At 44.8% G+C, this 18,401-nt stretch overlaps 1 protein-coding gene across 12 annotated transcripts in view; it reads left to right on the top strand.

Annotated features, from left to right (window-relative positions):
- LPP (LIM domain containing preferred translocation partner in lipoma) overlaps positions 1 to 18,401 on the top strand; it is a 443,377-nt gene that overhangs the window by 88,663 nt on the left and 336,313 nt on the right. For 11 of the 12 annotated variants that reach the window (XM_030574715.1, XM_030574714.1, XM_030574721.1 and 8 more), the window contains one exon: positions 12,227 to 12,315. The exons of the other annotated variant lie outside the window; for it this stretch is intronic. The gene's annotated coding sequence lies outside the window, so the exon portion shown is untranslated. The remainder of the gene's footprint in view (positions 1 to 12,226; positions 12,316 to 18,401) is intronic. 12 annotated transcript variants of the gene reach the window in all.

Genomic DNA, 18,401 nt, shown 5'->3' with positions numbered 1-18,401 from the left:
TCCCCAGAAAATGGACTCTGCGTTGCCATTAATGCAGAACGTGAACTGTATAATGCTGAGAGGGAAGCCAATGTTCTGAGCACTGGCTCCAGGGAACACATTGTCAAACGTAAGTTAATTTATTTTCTGTGAGCTTTTCGGGGCAGATTGTCCTGCAGTTTTCAGGGACTCTTGTCTAACTGCAGAGTAGCACTGCTTGCAGATTCATTAATTCTATTGTCTTGCCTCCCTTAAAAATCAATCTGATTCGTCATCCCTCTTTAAATTATATTTTCCCAGAATTGCCTCTTCCTGTTGGCAGTGGGTGGAGGGTGAGGAAGGGAATCAGTCCAGGGATGATGTCAGTCATGATCTAACTTGAATCTTCCCTTGCTTAGGTCTTGAGCTTGCAAACACTTGCTTGGCTTTACACATGTGAATAGTCCAGTGGTGCTCAGCCGACAGATTAGACGTGTACATTAGTGTTTGCAGCTTCCAGGCCTTAACTGGCAGGCCCAGTCATAGGATGCACTGTACAGAAGCAGAGGCTGGGGGTGCCTGTCAGACCTACACCCCAAAGTACAATCCCCGCATTCTGGAGCACTGGGTTCCTGGGGTTTGGTCTGGACCCATCTTGTGAGAATCAACGGGAAGAACAGGCCAGTCCTTCCTTTCCCCGCCTCTGTCACTGGCTGGTCACACACAGATGCAACCCTTTAAATGACGTTATGGAGTCCAGCTGCCAGTTCAGAGCATGTGGCTTCCTAGCCTATTTGGAATCCGAATTGTGGCTCGGAAGCTTCCCCAGTCAGTAATTTGGATGTGTCGCTTCACTGCCCTGGATGTTACCCAACATACGCTGGGGCCACTTGGCAGGAAGATGTTTGGAACCTACTGTATTTCTGCACACATCTGGCATGGTGGTTTGCGTTTACGGTACTGTCAGTGCCTCCTAAATTCCATCTGTGTTTAATGGGGAGCAAACAGGTCAGCGGGGGCTGAACCTGGGGCATTGCTCAGGCTGGGTCTTCTGCATTTTAATGGTAGCCCTGATTTTCCCCAGAAGTGGGTGAGTAGTTGGATGGCGTTTTATTCGTGAAAAAGCAAGACACGGATTCACATTAATTACCCTACCTCCTTAGGTGCCTGGGTGCACAACTAACCGGCAAGGCTCAAATCTAGCCGGGGCTTAATGGCACCATTTTGCCCAATCGTGTAACTGTTTTGAAGCTAACACGAAACGTTCTCCCCTGTGGAGAAGTGAGTGGGTGGAACCAGGTTGCCGTCACCCCTGCGGCAATGGGGAAGGCCAAAGGGGGCAAGCATGTTTCTGTTGAGCTGTGGCATCTTCCTGGCTGGTGCAAAGTTGACATTTCACCAGCCAAAGTGGAAGTAGGTGGATGTAGGCCATGAAACATGCAAGGAGATCAGGCAATCCACCTCCTGGTGCAGCTTTCATCTAGGAGGATCCTGAAGAGCTTTACAGACCCAGGGCCAGATTCTGAACTCACTTACACCAGTGAAAATTGGGAGTAAGGCCAGGGCCGACTTTAGGCTGATTCCCCCGATTCCCCAGTGCCTGCGCCTAAGAGGGCCACGTGCCTTAGGCACCTTTTAAATTTTTTTTACTCCCCCGGTGGTAGTCTGAGTCTTCGGCGGCGGAGGGTCCTTCACTTGCTCTGGGTCTTTGGTGGCATTTTGGCCCCCCGCTGCCAAAGACCAGGACTGCCGCTGGGTATTCGAATTGGGCCCTGCAGTTCCTAAAGCCGGCCCTGAGTAAGGCTGTCCGAGTCGATTGAGTTACCCCTCTATCGATTGGGTCTGTGTGAGACTGCGAGACACTCCGTGCGCAATGCATGGAGGCAGTGACTCACTTGCTACCGAAAGTAGCCGCTTGCCATTTGCCTCCCTCCTTGGCAACAGCAGTGGGACCATTACTGTCACAAGGGCGAGGGTTGGGCAGCTGTCTTACTATTATTATAAGAATTGTATTGCGGTAGTGCACACAGCCTTCAGTTGATAGAGGCCCCATTGGGCTGGGTACTGTTCAGACCGAGAGAAGACACGTTCCTGTCTGAAAGGCCTACGCTCTGCAGCAGGGGTAGGCAACCTATGGCACGCGTGCCAAAGGCGGCCCCCTGTCTCCTTTTCTGAATATCCACTAGAGTTGTTCTCTTAAGCTGGCTGCAGAATGTTCTTTAGAGGTCTCTAAGAATATACCTCGGGTTCTGTGCCATGTTCCTCACCATGAGACTGGGCTGAATGTTTTTATTTTATTTTTTTTAAATTGGGGTAAAATGTGTCAAAATTGTTCTCATTTTTAAAGCTTCCCATTTTCATCCATTTTCATTTTTTAAAAATATTTCACCTTTTTTTAATCAAAGCGGTCAGTGATGTGGTTCTCTGTTGTTTGTGAGATGAAAAATGTTAATATATTTAGTATCAGAGGAGTAGCCATGTTAGTGTGGATCTGTAAAAAGTGACAGAGTCCTATGGCACCTTGTAGACTGACAGACGTATTGGAGCATGAGCTTTTGTGGGTGAATACCCACTTTTTCAGATGAATGTCTGTTAATATTATAAATGTTAATATATTTAACACTTTCAGTGAAAATTCTTGAAAAATGAACATTGTTGAAAGTCAGCTTTTTTGAGAAAAATCTTTCATTTCCCCCCAAAGGGCATTTTTGATGATTTTATTTTTTTACTAAAAGTTTGAACCAGCTCTCAGTGCTGGGAGATAGGAGATCTCTAGTTACTCTAACGAGGAGATGAGGTTGTTGTTTAACTGCAAAAATTCCTTTCTGCTAACCTTTCCACAGTCCGTCCCTATTTCTTGAATGGACTATGAAAATACTCAAGGGATTAGAACTGTGCAGCTGTGTCGAGATCCCATCTGTTTCGATACTTAACTTTCACGTTGTAGCACATCGCTTTGTTCTCCAGGGTTGTTTTTCATATAAAAGCAGGCATGTTTGTTAGGCATCTGAAATAGTCGCTCCTTTGGGCCATGTTCTAATAAGAGGATGTTTCATTATGACAGCTTTCAACATCGCATGAAGGCAAAGACCTTTTACACACGCCGTGAAAAAAGCAACAAAGATGCCTGACTCAGATCTTTGAGCCTCTGTCTGAGCAAACGTGTGTCTGTGTCTGTGTTCCGTAAGCTATGTTTTGCAACAACTGCTGGAAATTATCCAGAGAAGCTAATAGAGGACTTTGTGACAATCGAAGAAAGAGGAGTGAAGGTCAAATTCACATTAATGAAAGCTTCCATCGCGTGCTCGTGATGCCCCTCCCACCCCACAACTGGGGTTATTTAGAGGCAGGAGAAGTAAAGGAAATTTTGCCTTCCAGATGTGCAGGCTTTAAAGTTATCCTCCCTTTGAATGTGTGGCAGAGCTCTCCAGAGTCAGGTGTGGGTGTGAAAGAGAATATTTTTGAATTGTTAGTGGGACAGAACTGAGAAGAAGCGGCTCTGATTCAGTGAACCACTTAAGCACATGTTTAATATTAATCATGAGCTTTGCCAAATCTGGGGCTTAATGATGCTCTTCGGGCCTGATCCAGTTAGATGACACTCATTGATTTCACTGCCTTTGGATCTGCCCTGTAGATCTTGGGAAGGTGGTGATTGAACTCAGAGGGATGGATGTCAGGACTCCGCGGAGGGTTCTATTCCTGACTCTGCCACTGACCTTCTGTGGCTTTCGATTAGATTGCTGCCAGGCTGGCTTTCAAACAGTGCAGACACCAGAGATGTGTTTGTGCAGATATAACTGTATGTGCTTCCGTATGGACTTCGTGCACTCACGGTTGTGGATCAGACTTCTGGAAGAGTCACGCTTTAGCGCTGCCTGGGTCTCATTTTCCCTTTCTGTAAAATGGGAATAAGACTTAACTCCTGCGGTCGCTGTTCTTCTGTCAAAAATCTACTAAACTGGTTCAGTAAGGAAAACAAATAGGTGGCAAATATTTTTGAGAAACTTCATTTGTTTTTCATCCAAAATGTTTTTCTTAGCAAAAAATTCCAACCAACACAAAAATACATCCACTGCTACCTCACAGTGGTATCAGAGATATTGCATTGTGTCCTAAATATAGTGAAATATTGTGTTGCTGCAATTCATATGGCCATAAAGCCCCTGACCAGGATCAGGCCTCATTATTATTATTATTATTATTGAGGAATTCTGCACAGTTGATATTGGGAATAATTGCAGTGCATTCTGTACTCCCATTGCTTCAACCATCATTCATAGGTTATTTTTTTAAGGCCAAAAGGATGTGATTGTCACCTGTTAATAAAATGCTGTATTTTAAAACTATTTTTCATTTGGGGCACTTAAACTGCTTCACAAAAATCAATTTAGCCTCATGGCATTGCGTTGGGGTAGGGTCATTGTACTAATTTTACCAGTGGGAAACTGAGGCACAGAGGTTCCCAGCAGTTCATTGGCTACGTAGGGCACAGAACCAAGGTGTCCTGACTCCGCAGTCAGCTGCTGTAACCTCTGACTTCAGTTGTCTGCTCCAACCTCTAAGCCTTGTGGGCTAAGTCTCATCCCTCCTTTTGCGATGCCCAGTTGCTCACCCAGGAGAGTGGCTTTATAATGGAGATGTAGGCCACGAAGCCAGTTCTGTTGACTATTGAGCATTTTGAGGACGCTGACATCAAACAGCCGGGTGCATGGGAGTGAGAGCATCCCGGGGACATCTTTATGCCAGGAGAACACCCTGGGCCTCGGTGGACTTGCCAGCAGTAGTGGGGTCCTCCTTTCCCAAAGCTGAATTGTTCCTCCTATGGTTGAGGCCCAAGAGAGCTTTTCTCCACCAGCAGGCATGCCCTCCGACTTCCCTCCTAGTTGCATTGTCTGCACTAAACCTACTTCCTGTCCACGAATGGCTTTGTTTCCCGAAGCGACTCTTGCATATCGTCAGGGCGGCGATGGGGATACAGGTTGCAGGATGTTCTGCTCTTGCTTCTTCTCTCTGATTTGCAGTGTTCACCTTCCAAAGCCCAGTGTCACAGAGTCAGCAGTGCTTTCGTTTCTATGCAGTTACCTTCACTTTCTTAAAAGGGTGGGGATGGACAGTACTGGTAATCCGTTTCCATTTCCCACAGGCTTCTTGGGAGCATGGCTGATAATGCATAAAGTTTCACACCGTCCTGTGGAAGGGTGCAGGGGCTACACGTGACGGAGAGTGAGTGTGGTATTGTGCAGGGGTTCTCACGACCCCCAGGAGACTCCCAAAGGGGATCACAACCATCCTGCTCTTCCCATACTGCTAAATGGCAGGAGAGTGAGTTCCAGGGGGTCCTGATATGGAAAAGTAGGATCTTTTCCCACTCCCTGGGACCCTACAGGTTTACTTGGTGTCATTAACGGTTGCAGGACAATATGCCAGGCAAAGCGGAGTGGTGGAAAAGGCACCACAGAATGAACAGGGAAGCAAGAGGCCTTGCTTGTACTCTCGAGCACACAGTCAGCGAGAGACGCTCTTGGCCCTAGCTTTGTTGACTGGTTTCTAGCAGCTGCAAGGATTGGGAACAGTGCTTAAAACCCACTTGAAACAGTTCCAGTGCAAAATACAGAGAGAGGATTGTCTTGTGGCCAAACTCTTATGACTTGGGATGAGTTCTGTTCCCACAGACTCCCTGGGTGAATGTGAACAGGTTTGAGGACCTGATTTTCACCACTCCCAAGCACCGGCTTATAAAATAACCAAATCTGGCCTTTATTACTGCAGTATCTGAGTGCCCTGCAATCTGCAGTGTGTTTGTCCTTCCAGCACCCTGAGAGGCAAAGCAGTACTGTTATCCCCATTGTACAGGTGGGAAACTGAGGCACAGACAAAGTGACCCCCACCGGGGTCACACAGGACATTTATGCCAGAACAGGGACTTGAACTTGGGTCTCCCACATCCCAGCTTCCTGGAGCATCTTTCCTGGGAGCCCCCCTTGAGTTGAGCTGCCATTGTGGGTGCTCAGCACACCTGCAGAATCAGGCTGCTGCCATATAGCTGTTGCGAAGGTACTCGGTGGTTTTGTGGAATTTAATCCATGAATGTTTGTAAAACGCTTTGAGAACCCCAGGTGGAAGGCAAGGTACGTACTGTTACTATTTTATATCCTAAGCAAGTTCTCAGGCCGAGACTGGCTTCAGAACCCCTTCTATCCAGAATGAGTTAGAACTTGATGTGATGCCATGATCTTTCAGCTCTCCTTGGCCCCTGCCAACCAAGCAGTATAATAGACCAGATTAGCAGAAGTGATCTTTAAATTTAGCTCTGAACGTGGTGCATGTAGACGGGCCCAGAGATAGATGAACTCACTCTCTGTTCCTATTCATTTTACCAAATGCCACCCCCTCTTTAACATCTTATTGCCTCCAAGGCAGCGAGAGGTGGTAAAACTGTGATCATAAATTTATCACTCAGCTACGACAGCACTCCTATATTTCACTTGAGCTGTAAAATGTAATCAAGAGGGTTGAGCATCTCCTTAGTTTAACACAAAATTAGGGACATGACACAAATGCTTATTATTTTTTGGTAAATTTCAGAGAACATTTGATTGTCAGATTTTTAGAAATGAATCAGAGTTAGTTTTACAGGAAACAGTCTAGTTGTCTATGGTAACCTGACATTGAAATCCCCCCTCCCCCCCGAAAGCTCTTCCCTTTTGAACTTTCAGTTTAATTTAATGTACCAGACTGGATATCCCTGCCTAGTGAAACATTCTTAACAGATAATACAGGCAAAAGGTTCCTATTTCAGATAAAACTTCAGAGCAGACTTGATCACTGCTCGGCATTAGTTCTTTCCATGTCATTTGCTTGTGTGAAATTTCAGGCACTATAGAAATGACAGAAGCGAGCAGCAGATTTGAATTTCGAGCAGTCTGTCTGTAAGCCTTGTGGGTAACTCTAAGTCTTTCTGACATAGATTCACAGATTCCAGGACCAGAAGGGACGATTGCTATCATCCAGTCTGATCTCCTGGATAACGCAGGCCAGAGAACTGCCTCAAAATAATTCCTGGAGCAGATCTTTTAGGAAAAAAAAACATCTACTCTTGATTTAAAAATGGTCAGTGATGGAGAATTATTGGTAAATTGTTCCAAGTATTAGTTACTCTCATCGTTAAAAATTTACACCTTATTTCCAGTCTGAATTTGTCTAGTTTCAACTTCCAGCCTTTGGATCATGTTAGATTTTTCTTTGCTAGACTGAAGAGCCCATTATTAAATATTTGTTTCCCATGCAGGTGCTTATGGACTGTAATCAAGTCACCCCTTAACTTTCTCTTTAAATAGATTGAGCTCCTTGTGGCTCTAACTGTAAGACAAGTTTTCTAATCCTTTAATCATTCTCGTTGCTCTTCTCTGACCCCTCACCAGTGTAACGGTGTGTGACTGTTATATCGTGTGCTACACTTTGGTCTTCAGCCATGCGACCCTGGCCATTGTCTGCTCTTCTGCGTTCCTAAGTTAAGCAGGGATAAGCCAGGCCAGTGATTGGATGTTGGACTCTGAGAGTCTGAAGCTGCGGGAGATGTTTCTGGGAGTGATGACTCAGCAAATCGTGCTGTTTCTATACTAACTCAGAGAGAAATGTCCAGAAGAGACCGGTGTGTGTGTGTGGTGTTGGCGGTGCAGCTTTTCAGAGGACTAGTTAAAAAACCACCCTGATAATTGCTGTCATTAAATATCCCATAGCTTTTTACAGGTTAGGGTGGTTATGCCTGGGGTCCTAGCCAAATTTCACTTCACATGAGTTATGATGTGCTTATCTTTAGTACCCCATACAGGTTAAATGGGCTGCAAAATTCTTTATTTCCTGCCCCAACTATTGTGTAATGGTCTGTGTGCTGTTAACAACAAGGGTATTGCACTCCAGAGATTGGATCTATGTTAGTGTTAAGTGCAGTTTAAAAACAGCAGCTGATTTACCATACTGTATAATAGACATCAGAGTATGTTATAGACAGAACTAGTAACTACAGCCATAGTTAAAATCACTGAACACTTTCCATGCCAGATCTCTGCTTCAGGCTGGTTTTCTCTCACCCCTTAAAGTTTCAGTTAAAATGGTTCAACAGTTTCTGAAGATGAGATTAGGGGGAAAAGACATTGTTTTGTCCATGTTAAAAAAAATTCTCAACCGTTTTGCTGCGCTGGTATCTCTACTTTGTGGGATCGGGACTTGGAAATTCAGCAGGGAGGTCGTCCTGGTATCAGAGATTTGTTTTTTGCTTTTCTGAGTAAAATTCGCCCAATTTTGGCCAGGTTATAAGTTCCTGAAAAATCATTTTGCATGTGCCCAGTAGAAACTTGTTAGACTTTGGCAGCTGAACTCTCCAAACATTCTGTGTGTTCTGAGCATGCTCCCTCCTGGGGCTGAGAAGGACTTGTTCTGCAGTTGCTTCCTGCTGGAGCAACAGGCACTGGAACTGAAAGCCAGTGAGGCTTTCTTCCGTGCTCTTCATGTCTCCACAGCTGGTTCCTAACCAACGTGGCGAAGGAGGTAGCTGCCTGACTGGAATGCAGAGGGGTGAGGGGCAAGGACATCCTGGAAGAGGGTGCACGTAATAAGGGTTTATAACTACTACAACAAAGGCCCCTTCTGAATTTGGGATTGAACCCAAGATTCCTGAGTCTCCACATTCCTCTTCTTTCAGCAAATAGCTGTGAAACCCTCTGTCGTCATCCTCTACTGGCTGTTCCACACTGACGATAACAACCTACTACTGCTACCACTTACCCACTAGTTCAAGTGGCAGTGGCTTGGTGTTGTGGATTTATAACCGCCAGTCTCTAGAGTCATTCTTACTCTTTCTCTGACTATTCAGGTCTTTTATACAAATTGGAACCATTTCCGCAGAAAAGATAGAAAGAGATCCCCTGAGAATACCCCATAGCTTAGTGGTTGGGGCATTCACCTGGATGGAGGAGGAGGAAAGGGATGTCCGAGTTCAAGTTTGTTCTTTGGTTTTGGCTTGGATTGAGTCACATTTTTATTATATTTATTTTGTTTTGTTTTTCAGAGCTGCCAGCAAACCAACCAGTCAGTTATTTGCACAGCTCTTATTATGATACAGTCTCTGACTACATGATTGCAAACTATTTTTTCCACAGGACGTGGACCCACCGAGTGCACAGAATGTCTGGTGCTCACTGAGTTACTTAACATTTCTTTTTATCCTCATTGCTGAAAACGTGGCTTTATTTAACACATATCATCTGAACCCTGCACTGAATGCAAAATTAACTTTTTTTTCCCATGCTGCTGTCACCAGAGAGGCTGAATACATTACAAACATTAATGAATGTACCTTCGCAATGGCGAGGCAGTGCTATTATCTCCATTTTTCAGAGGAGAAATTGGCAAAAGTGTCCACTCATTTTGGGTGCTCAGTCTGAGACATCTGGGGCCTGATTTTTCACAGACGGTATCATTTGTAGAGCACTTTGTGTTTAAAGCACAGCTCCAATCAACTTCAGTTGCAGTTGTGAGGGCTCAGCACTTCTGGATAATTTGCACCACGTGTTTCAAGCCGGGTGCCCAGAATATGAGGAGTACACAGTGGCCACATGTGAAAAAAAGTTTGTTTTAAGTCACTTGCCCAGCCTCTCTGACACCTGCAGGGATAGAGTTCTCCAGGGTGATATTCAGTTGCCTTAACTAGAAGATCATTCTTTCTCCTCCTGTAATCTCCTGCCTCGTTCACTACTCACCTTTCTACCTCTGCAACCAATGTGGCGGGGACCCTACGGACACCCTTCCCTACCCCACCCGGATGAATGACCAAATCACTATCCATTTACCAGCCCTAAATACATCGTCAAATAATTGGCTAAACAATGGTATGTCTCAGTGTTTTTGTTTCCCCTGTCTTGCAGTAGGACCGCCAGGCAGTGTGATAAATGGACTGACAGCTGGATCTGGTTTTACTGGGGCACGTATTGGTTCCTCTGTTTCTGTTTTGTAACTTCTTGCAGCGTGACATTTATAAACTAAAATCCTGCTTCCCCAAAGTATCAAAGGAAATAAGGCCACTTTTCACCACAGACATAAAAGGCTTCTAATGTACAAGTGCAGCAAGCACCACTGTGAAGAACAAAGCCGACAGCTCATCACGTCTAATGCCTTTTAAGTTTATGCCTCCGTTTTCACTTCCAGACTGTCTAATGGAGCTTGAAGGCTTCAGTGATTGCCTCAACAAGAACTGACGGAGGAAGAACTCTCTCTAACTTTTAAATGCCTCTTTTAATTTTCCTAAACCAACCTAGTGTTCGGGCCAAATTCCAGGTTTGGTGATCATATTCAAATTAACTTAATTCCTTTGCCGGTTTCAGTTGCGTTCATTATTCTTCTTGGCTTCCAGCGCTTCTCTATTGGTCAGTACTGCTTTGTGGTATTAAAGAGCTGCTGCTATATTCCATGCATGTAGTTACATTCCCGTGGTAGCTTGAACTGATTCCTACATGCATATATGAGTTCCCATGTACCCTCAACCTCCATTGATGTTAGTAGGAGCTAAGATGCTCAGCCTCGGTGGGACTAGTCCTGTGAACAGCGCTGCATGCATGCTTGAAGTCAGGCACCAGTTTTGGTACCTTGCTGAATCAGGCCTATGGTTTGTGAAGCATTTTGGGATCTTTGAGGATGAAAGCCACCACAGCAATGGAAGTTGTTAGTCTATGCCACTTAGCTGGGAGTGGCCTAGTGCATAGTGCATGGGACTCACGAGACCTGGATTCTATCCTCACCTCTGCCACTGGCCTGCTGGGTGACTCTGGCCGAGAAACGGCCCCACCCTGTGCCTCAGATTCCCCATCTGTAAAATGGGGATGATGAAACTGGCCTGCGTCCAATGCGCTGTGAGTCCTAGAGATGCAGGAGTTAGGCCTGTTATTTCTCTAGGGGCAGTAATGTGGCAGCTGTTAATCTTCTACCGCCAGCACTGGAAAAACATTTCTTTTTTCATAGCTGTGCCAAATGGGGCCACGTTACTTTCCTGTGCTGACAGCAGTTGATCCCACTACTAAAATGTTGGCATCAGCAAGAGAAAAATGATCCAGGAAAGCAAAAAGACCCAAGGAGGGAAGAGAATTGAAAAAGAACAAACAGCTTCATTGAAAACTTGGTGAGAGACGAGGCACAAGGGGGAAGGGGGCAGGCAGAGGGAAGAGACACGTGACTGGGTTGGTGCGTTGGCCTTTTAACCCTTGCAGACTTTGCTTTGTATATTTAATTCACGAGTTGGGTGGGTCTCAGGTCTGAACCCTGGTGGACAGGTATCTCTGTTGCAAAGCCGCTGTGCAGTTTGGTTTTGCTGGCAGCCTCTGCTCTGTAGAGGCCTAAGATTTAGAGTAGGTGGGTGTGGAGGGGTATCATTTAACAAGAGATGCTTTCCTGGTAGACTTTACTGTCTCTGTCCGCTGCTTTTTGTTTGGCAGCTTTCTGGGGAACTCAGACAAATGCACTATAAATCCTCCCTGACAGACAGGCTTTGGGATATTGGTGCCGTACAGTTCTACCCACCTGATTCCTGGCCTCTTTTTTCACAAGTCTTTTTTTTTTTTTAATCCTTATTGAAAGAAAGCCCTTTGGTTTGGAAGGGAGATTCCATTTTATTAGGCTGGAGGTAGATATCAATTTGTGGGCACAGAAATAACTCAAGGTTCCATCCACCCTGAGTTTCGGCCCTGGGTTTTACTGAGTGCGTCCCACAAATTTGTAAGCGTGGGCTCAGAGGACATTAAAAGCGTCACCCAATATCTTCAGGATCAGTGCAGCTGATGATGTCATGCTGTGATCTGATGTATGTGGCATGTTGTCACAATACATCAAGACAAGGCAAGCCCCTTTTCATGGAGGATAGAGCTTTAGAGGTGGGACCCACAGTTCTACTGATGTGAATTGGGTTTTGCCCAAGAACAGACAAAAGCATTTCGCACATTCAGGCTGCCAGATACAAGGGCATAGCGTTAGCTCCTTGCAGAGGGATTTTTCAGCATAACTCCCATCAACGTTGGTGAGGATTGTACAGCTAAATCCCAAGATTGCCCTTCTCTGCCATTCTTTGCTACTGCTTTCAACAGTCTGTTTGAATGTTCCTTGTGATTAATGTTTTGGGTGGAAGAAGGCGCAAACAGTGGAGGATGGATGCTGTTTCCCCATGTGATTCCTCCCTCTGCCATGCTAATGGAACAACTTTATTTTTCTTTTCTTGCTGCAGAAATTCAGAGTGTGAATGTGCGACCTGTTGGATGTGAGCGCCTTCTTTTAAAGCAGACTTGCAATTTCCTAATCTCTCACTTGCCTGGGGTAAGTAAAAAAAAAAAAAAGCCATTAGCAGCAATATGTCAAAGGGAGGGCAAGTGGATTTTGTGCCTGGGCTAGTACATTTCTGTGATAGTTTTGTAAGCTTGTCCTGCAGGATTAGGATTTGAAGGATGTGACACATGTAATTAGAAAGACATTGCTACATTAATACCTAGATTGACAGGTGACTTCAGCCTAACAATAGCTCTGCTGTCCTTAATGTTTCTGTTACCTGAACAAGCACTTCCTGCTGGAGAGGACTATAAACCCATGGATAATTAACACAGTCCTCAATCATTCATGTACAATATAATAATGTGATAAAAGCAGGAGTTAATGGATAAAAAAGAAACAGGACTGACCCTGACTTGGAGTTTGGTTATCTTTTGCGATGCACTGTGCAGAGCTGCATGTCCCTATTTCTGTCAATCTCGTTTGTTTAATTGGATCGGAGCACAGACGTCCAGACTTGAATGCAAACTACTCCAGATGTTGGATTATCTGAGCACATTACCAGATCATAGAATCACTGAATCTCAGGGTTGGAAGGGACCTCAGGAGGTCATCTAGTCCCACTCCCTGCTCAAAGCAGGACCAATCCCCAGCTAAATCATGTAAATAAAGGTGTAAATAATCCAGGTGAACGATCTATACCGAGTTCTGCTTATTCCCTTCTCATCTCTAGAGTCAGGTGAGATCAGGAGCGGCGCCAGGGTTTCTGACGCCCTTGGCGGATGGCCATTTCGCCGCCCCTCGTGGCCCCGGTGGACCTACCGCAGTGATGCCGGCGGGCGGTCCGTTGATCTAAAGGCTCCGGTGGACCTGGCACAGGCATGACTGCAGTAGGTCCGTTGGAGCCTTTAGACCAGCGCACCATCCGCCGAAATGACTGTGGCAGCTCCACCGGAGCCTTTCCAGCAGCGGACCGTCCGCCGGCATGACTGCGGTAGGTCTACCGGACCCGCGTGCCACCCCTCCGGGAAAATAGCGCCCCCCCAAAAATTCTGGCGTCCTAGGCCATTGCCTAGGTCACCTAAATGGTAGCACTGGCCCTGGGTGAGATGGGTTTGAACTTCATTTTTCTCTTCTTGTCCTTCCGGTCTCATTCTTCCTTGCCCTGTTCTGAGAACGGGCAAAGCAGACTTTTTGTGTGTGCATACCTTGTATAGGAAAGATGTGTCTGAGAGATAGGTTTTGAGGTTTGTCCCCCAAGTGCCTGTTAAATTCTGTTACCTCTCACTTGTTCCCACAGGAGTTATGAGTCATGAGTCACCCAGGAAAGCGTGGGAGAAATTTGAGTGGTTCTGCCACTTATACTGAGAGATCATAACAAGAGAGGGTGAAGCTCGTGTTAAATTTCACCTTCCTCAGGTGGTCAGATATCAGAGAAACACACATGATGGAAGAAGCCCCATCGCTTGGGACTTATGAAACTAAAATGAGCAAGACCCTAGAAAATGTGTTGTGCATTGGCCAGGAGACAGGTTGGATGCTCTTGATGTGTGTTTTCCATAGGGAAGCTGGCATCCCACTATAATATTTCATTGTAATAGGGTAAGAGCTTGGAAAAGCATCTGTCAACCACTCAGAGAGACAGGAATTGTTAAGGGGACTCCCTCCCAGAGTCACCTTGGCATGCGTTTGTTCTTTCACGGGATCTCAGAAGCTCTGGCAACTCTCTGCTTAGATCTTCAAAGCAAAATATATCAACGAAAGAACACAATTTACAGTGCGACCCCCTGATCTTTTTGATCTTGAACAATCAATTAAATCTAAGACGTTGTCGTTCCCCTCATTGCAAAGACTATTAATAAGCTGAGGTGCTACATCAGTGATACAGCTTGATTTCCATCCTTTTTCTTTTAATGACTCTGACCTTTCGGGCTGGGTCAGGGTCAGATTATTTACAAAGGCTGCTCTGTAAATCTGCCTCATAGACTCATAGACTTTAGGGTCAGAAGGGACCAATATGATCATCTAGTCTGACCTCCTGCACAAAGCAGGCCACAGAACCCTACCCATCCACTTCTATAACAAACCCCTAACCTATGTCCGAGTTATTGAAGTCTTCAAATTGTGGTTTGAAGACCTCAGGCTGCAGAGAATCCACCAGCAAGTGACCCATGCCCGATGCTGCAGAGGAAGGCGAAAAACCTCAAGGGCCTCTGCCAATCTGCCCCGGAGGAAAATTCCTTCCCGACCCCAAAGGACGGATGTTAACGTTATAATATTATTGCATTGGTGAAAGTAAACAATGTTGAATTCTCGTCCAGATCTCTTCTGTAGCATTTAAAGTGATGGTAAAGCTCATGCTGCATCATGATGATGATGATGATGATTCATAGCATGTGCATTGTGACTTCCACCTGAGGATCTTGCGAGTGCTTAGGGTATATCATGAGAGTCAGGTGAGCCGTGTGACTCAGACATTGGAGACACAGCAAAGCAGTAGCAGAGCTGTGAATATAACCCAGAAGTCCTTAGTTCCAGCTTTAATGCACCCTAGTTGGTGTCAGTTCTGTAGTATTGTGTGAATGATTTTGCAACTGAAAATCTGTATTTTTTTCCATTCTATTTCTGCTACGCCCACAAAGGAAGATATCTCAGGATTCTTCTAATCTCTGTACCCTGCAAAGAAAACCTATTTCCTTTCACACGCTTAAGAACAGAAGTCTCGTTCTGAGTGCCAGTGAACACAATTTATATTTGTTGCTTAACAGAGCCCTACCAGATCCTGGTGTGTTTTGACTAGCACTGTATTGCTAGTTTGGTATGAATGTTCTGTGAGCACTTTGGGAATCCCGAGCACTGATGGGCGGTTGGTTGGGTTTTCCCCATTCTTAATGTTCATAGAAACAGTTCCTAGATGGCTCCATCCTGACCATTTCCACAAAGGGAGTATGCAGAGGTTAAGGTCAGTTTTTGATTACCAGTGAGAGAAGTTAGTGGCATATGAGCCCAGTTTCTGTGGTTCCATGAATACTGCCAAAGCCTTCAAAAGCACAGGAGTCGCAACCCAGTGGGGGATTTTTAAGGGAAAATATCAGGTAGTGTAGGTCAAAAACGTATCATTTGGGTTTAAAAAATCCCACACCCTTTAACAGAATTTTTTAAATAATTATTTCTAATATTCAGTTAAAACAATTATTTTGGGGTGGGTTTAACCGCTCATCTGCGGTGCTTGCAACTTCATCCGCTACCTGTTGGACAAAAACTGACCTGCACTACAGTAGAGAATGTATTTATCCTCCCAACACCCTGGGAGGTTGGGGGGTGCAGTTATCCCCATTTTACAGCTTAGAAAACTGAGTTATGGAGCAGCTAAGTGACTTGTCATACAGGAAGGCGGTGGACAAGCTGGGAGTGTATTGCTATTATTTATTTGTGTCATAGCAGTGCCCAGAGACCCCTAACCAAGGTCAGGGTCCCTTTGTGCTAGGTACTGTACAGATGCATAATGAGAAGACTGTTCATTCCCTGAAGAGCTGACAGTCTAACTAGAGAAGACAGACAAAAGGTGCCAGATGAAGCAGCAGTGCAAAGAGGTGAAGTGATTTTTCCAAGGTCATGCAGCAAGTTAGTGATGGTCAGTCTTAAAATCCAGTTCTCCAGAATCTGGAAACCTTCTTTCCTCTGCCTAAAATGCAAGTGTCTATGAAGTGAACTGACCGGTCCCTTCTCTTTGTTGGAACTGAGTGGAAAAAAAATCAGAGTTTTTTTTTAATAAAAGAAAAGAAAATCAGAGTTTTAAAATTCCTTTAGTTTTAATAATTGAGGGCCAGATCCCCGGGTGGGTTGTGTGTGCGCGCAGGGCTCCAAGCATTGTAACAAGTCATTTAATAACCCTTTGACAGACCTACTTGCCTTTCACCTGAAACTGACGTATGAGGAAAGTAGGATGTCAGAGCATTCAGGTGCCTTATTGCAGAACATGACCTTAATGCTGAGTTTAGTCAGACAGCATCCTCCACAGGTGATGCGATTATCAAAGGTAGATCTCTTTCTACTTGCACTGTCTGTCTTCTTATGATGTGTAGAGGGAAAGGCTTCTAGTGCCTGGCTATGTTACATGGCCCAGGCAGCCAGCAAGCTTCGCTTTTTTTATAACGAGAGAATTAACGTTAGCAGCAGGGGGTGATAGTCACTTTGAATTAAATATCGGCAAGGCACGGGAAAATGGCAGTGTTAAAAGGCCCCCATCTATTGTATGAATAGATAATTCCTCTTCAGAACCATGTTTAAGATGCCATATCCATAAATACTAGTACGGCTCTTTGATTCCAATTTTCAGGTAAGATGAACATTTTACTGAGTATTCTGTCTGTTACATTCAATACTTTAGTGTGCCATCCTCTCAGGCTTATTAGCATAATTGCACTGCTTAAGCAACAATAAAAAAATCAGCAGTAAAATAGCAGTTAGCACAGGCAATTTGTTATCAAAAGCTTTTACTTAAGGACAGGTTCACCGCATATTTATTAGTGAGTTAGTGTTATAAGTTATTTTTATTTAGAAAAACAAAAAGGGAAAATGTTTTTAGGAGAGTTTTTTTTTTTTAAAAAAAAGGTAAATTGGAAAGTCTGAAAATTGGTCACGGCTTCTTTTTCTGTTATGTAAAAGCTCAGCCCCTTTACAAGTGTAGTGGAGAAGAGATTATAGAACTAACTTGGGTTTTCTGTCTCTTCTGAGCAAAATGACTGCAAAATCTTTTAAAGTCTAATAGGATGGCTTGGTTCAATCTCTTGGCAGTTTTTTCCCTGTTCCAACCCCTTCTCCAGCCTCAGCGGAATTCTTTCCCTTGCTTTTAAGAACCATGAGAGCCACTGAAAAACGCTTGTGCACTGAGGTGCACACGTCATTTGCACTGGTGTCAATAGCCTCTGTGTTGTGGCTGGAGGCAGAACCAGACCTGTTGTTTGCTTCAGGAAGTGGACTCACCTCCTAGACAGTTGCCAGCCTGTTCCAAAGGGCCTGAGACACTTTGAAAAGATTAATCATTCATTTCTCATTAGGGTACTTGTGCAGCTCTCTTTAAAGTGGGTGTGATGCTTGTGGGGAAGGAGGCTACACAATGCTAGCGGGTTCTCAGTTCAGTTCTCAGAGGACCAGTGTCTATGTCATATAAGTGCCGTTATCTTTTGCACCAATTTGTTGTCTTTGCTGGCAGCCTGAGAAAATGAAGGGGAAGAGACTGAATGGGCAAGGCAGGCAGATTTTCCCCCTTGGTCTAGGTGTTTCTAGAGTAGAGCTGACATGCACTGGCAGAGGGCAGTGTGTGGACTGCGACATTACTAACCACTTGCTTTCTTCTCGCATTCTATGACAAAATTGGAAATGGTCCATTTCCAGGAAATATTTAACTGAGGTGTGCACATGCAGATGTTCCTACACAAAAAAGGCTTACTGCAGAGGGGCAGAAGGGTGGGGGGTGGGAGAAAGAGACAAGATCTCACATTTTCCACAGGTGTTTTTATTGTTAAAAAAAAAAAAGCCATTTTTGTCATAATTTACCAGTGATGGAAATGCATGGAAGAAGGGTGCAAAATTACACACGGGAGAAGAGTGCAAAATTACACCCCCCCCCAATATAAAACTGTTCTAATGGAAAAAAACCACTAGGTGAAAACAGTTGTTTTGCCCAGTTTATGTGGGGAAAGCCAGCTGCTGCTCATATTGCTCATAGAATCATAGAAATGTAGGCCTGGACAGGGCCTCAGTAGGTCATCTAGTGCAATCCCCTGTACTGAGGCAGAGCCAAGTATTATCTAGACCATCCCTGACAGGTGTTTGTCTGGCCTGCTCTTAAAAACTTCCAGTGACAGAGATTCCACAACCTCCTTAGGTAATTTGTTCCAGGGCTTAACTATCCTGACAGTTAGGAAGTTTTTTCTAATGCTCAACCTAAATTGCCCTTGCTGCAATTTAAACCCATTGCTTCTTGTCCTATCCCTGGTGGTTAAGGAGAACAATTTATCACCCTCCTCTTTATAAACTTTGATGTAGGTGATGATTGTTATCACGTCCTGCTGCCTTCTCTTCTCCAGAGTAAACAAACCGTTTTTTCTAGTCTTTCCTCATAGGTCTTGTTT

The sequence above is a fragment of the Gopherus evgoodei genome, chromosome 9, assembly GCF_007399415.2.
Source record: "Gopherus evgoodei ecotype Sinaloan lineage chromosome 9, rGopEvg1_v1.p, whole genome shotgun sequence".
Lineage (NCBI taxonomy): Eukaryota > Metazoa > Chordata > Testudines > Testudinidae > Gopherus > Gopherus evgoodei.
The sequence above is the reverse complement of the archived record's forward strand: the minus strand, read 5'-3'. Positions and strand labels throughout refer to the sequence as shown.